The sequence below is a fragment of the Miniopterus natalensis genome, chromosome 11, assembly GCF_054644295.1.
Source record: "Miniopterus natalensis isolate mMinNat1 chromosome 11, mMinNat1.hap1, whole genome shotgun sequence".
NCBI classification, from domain to species: domain Eukaryota; kingdom Metazoa; phylum Chordata; class Mammalia; order Chiroptera; family Miniopteridae; genus Miniopterus; species Miniopterus natalensis.
In genome coordinates, this window is record NC_142091.1 from 17,815,840 (window position 1) to 17,819,156 (window position 3,317).

Consider the following 3,317-nt stretch of genomic DNA (forward strand, 5'->3'; position numbering starts at 1 on the left):
TTAAGCATTTTAATTTATTTTTTCCCATTTCTGCTATGGCAATTCTGGCCTTTTAACTTCACTCAGTATAAGCCATTGCTTTTACATGCTTCTAGGAAACATTAGTAGCAAGTTTGTCCCATGTCCTAGACTCTTTTCCTCAGTGATAATTATATCACAGGAAAGCATTTTCAAGTAAAAAAGTTCTTTATTCTCCTATTTTATGTTATTGCCCCTTGATTAAGTACCATCAGAATACAGTCCCACTCATACTTCCCCAGTACCTACTGGTATATAAAATATAATTCTTGAAGCCCTTTTTGACTATAGAACCACCTAGGTTATGGTACAACTTAACCCTAGTTATAGAAGTAGTGGCCACGATGGAAGGTGGGAACAGGTATTGAGGGGAATACCTTATAACTGACAGAAAAGAGCCTCAGAGTTATCTTCCAAACAAGAAGTGGGGAATGGGGCATGCTGGTCCTTGATAGGGGTGTTTCTTTCATAGCCTTAGAAAGGTTCTGAGAAGACAAAAAGTTTCATGGCATGTTTCTGGTGTCTCCATCCAATGTGTCAAAGCCCCAAGATTTCCTACCAAGGTAAATAGTCATGACATAACAGAATAGCGTTGGTGAGCATTCAACCCTCTTTGAATTTGGCCTCTCTGACAATTTTTTGACTTGGTCCTCAGCTTTTTCTTTTTCTTCCTTTCTTTCTTTTTTCTTTTTTTGAAATACAACTTTATTCTAATTTTAAAGAAAAAGGAATGAAAATGACAGTAACAAACAAGGTTTCACTACTGAATATTGTGAGGTGACTGCAGCAGTCTTATATTTGAAACTCAATAAAGACACAACTGTGTTTCAAGACAGGTAAATATGCCACATTCACTCCTAAGCCCATTCATCTCCTTCAGCATCCCAAAGATCAAACATATTTTCTTCTCAGCTATATAATAAAGTGGCAAACACACTGCAGTACTGACATCATAGGGCAGTTGCCTATAAAACTAGAGCTGGGACACTGGGGTCCAGCTTCCCTTTCTCACATGGCTTGAGCAACCTCTAGATGGTGCTGCCAAAGCTGGGTCCATGGCAACCTCAGGTGGGGCAAGAGCAGGCATGGGGACAGACCCTGAGGTAGGGTCTCCAATTAGTTTTCTAGCAAGCCAGAGGAAGAACTTTTCAAAGTTGTAGTTACTTTTGGAAGAAATGTCATAGTACTGAAGATTTTTCTTTCAGTGAAAGACAATTGATTTTGCTTTACCTTTCTTCCTTAATATCCATCCACTTTGTTGCAACACAGCACGATGGGGGTGTTTTCACACACTCATACCAGATCTCAATTCCAGTTAGGTGCATTCTTGTCAGTAACTCTCAAAGTTGCGTCAATCATTATAATAGCACACTGGACTTGGATGTAATAGCCATTTCTCAGTCCGCCAAACTTCCCCTGGCCCACTGTATCACACACACATTACACTTAATAGGCCCTCTGTTGGTGTGGAACACAAGGGGATGTACCTCAACACCCACGGTGGCTACATACTTCCTCTCAAATTCAGCAGATGACATTTCATGAATGTAGCTTTCCCAGTCCCACCGTTATCAACCAGTACAAGTTTGAATTGAACCTGAGGTTCTCCTTGGGAGCCAGGGTGATGTTACTGCCAGAGGCATCTCTGGGCCAGTCTGACTGAGCGCGAGTCCTTAGCTTTTGCTACCTCTCACTGCAGGAAAGGTTTTCACACCTGGCTTTCAATTGCCTAGTACTCCCTTCTGCTCTTCATTAGCTTTCTGTGAAACATCAGTGGTGTTTCGCTGTATCTAGACAAGCATATTATCCTTATAGCTATCACTTCCTCTATACATTTCAAAAATCTAATGCATAGAATTACCTAGTGCCTTCCCTTTCTCCAGTATACCCTCCTAATTCACCATCCGTTGAAGGTTTAACAACTGAACAGCCGCCTTAGGCAAGTTTGTCTGTGCTCCACCTACCTTCAGCATGGGATACTTATTGTCAAACAGGTAATGAATGATCCAACCTCAAAACCTAACTTCAAATATGATTTATCTTCTCACTTGCTTTCCTGAACCACTCCTAGTACCAATAATCACATTAGGGATGGGCATTATGATGCTGATCTGTCAAAACCTTGACCAACCTGACAGGTAGCACTAAAGAAGAATTTCCTGAGTTAGCCCATATCAGATTGAAATTGTAGAAATTTTATGTCTGCCTTGATCAGATATGGGCTTCCCCTGGAAAATCATGATTGAGAGCAGATAGCTCTCTACATTTGAGCAGACCCTGAAGGAGGTAAGAATTAAATGCTCTCTACTCACCACACTCCCTACAGTTAGAAAGTCCTTAGAAGGAGAATTCCCTCTACACATTTTTGTCTACAACATTAATATTTTCAAAAAAACAACTTTTGGCTTTGTTAATTTTCTCTATTATCTAGTTCACTCACTTCTGTTCTTATTTTATTTCTTTTCTGTTGATTTACTTAGAATTTCCTGTTCTTTTTCTAGCTGTATGAAATGAACACATTTGTCACTAACATTAAAGTTTTTCTTTTAGTGTATTAAAACATTTAGACCTAGAAATTTCCTACTATGAACAGATTTAACAGTATCTGACAGGTTTATAACTTAATATCTTCCTTGACTAATGGGTTATTCAATCACTTAATTATACATATTTGAACTTTTCAAGTAATCATTTATGTATTGCCTTTGCCTTTTTCTAGAATTTGAAATGGTCAGAGGAACTTTCAACTTCTATCGCTGAACCTAATTATGAGTTTTCTAGAGATAAATATACTGATTTCTTTAGCAGTATATATTTTTAGATTACAGTTTATCTAAAAATAGATGCCCAATACAGCTTCATAGCACATTTTGTCACTACAACTTTAAAAATATTAAGAAATGCCTGTGCATATGTAAATATTTCAGATAAAAGAGAACTGATAAACTCAAAGGCTGTCCATGATTACATAGTGCTTAGTTGATTATACTATGAGCTATATACATTCCGCTTTTAGATACTTAGAGATGATAACATATCCAAATGATCTGTCTTGATTTAAACAATATTTTGTTTATTATCTAACATACAATTGACATTTACACAACATGCAATTCAACAACTATCTTTTATTTTTAATATCCAAATTAAATTTGGAGATGTCCCCTCTGAAAATTCTTTAGCAACACAATATCTATTTGTTCTCATTAGTGCATTGCACAGTAACCTGAGGTCTCCATCACAGCTTATTATTTTGTTCTTATATCTTTCTTCATGTATGGGTACAAGATTGTTCTGTT

The 3,317-nt window shown here is 37.3% G+C and overlaps 1 pseudogene; it reads right to left on the bottom strand.

Moving 5' to 3' along the window:
* Positions 1–991: 991 nt before the first annotated feature.
* LOC107532342 (GTP-binding nuclear protein Ran-like) lies at positions 992–1,642 on the bottom strand (annotated as a pseudogene).
* Between the last annotated feature and the right edge of the window lie 1,675 nt (positions 1,643–3,317).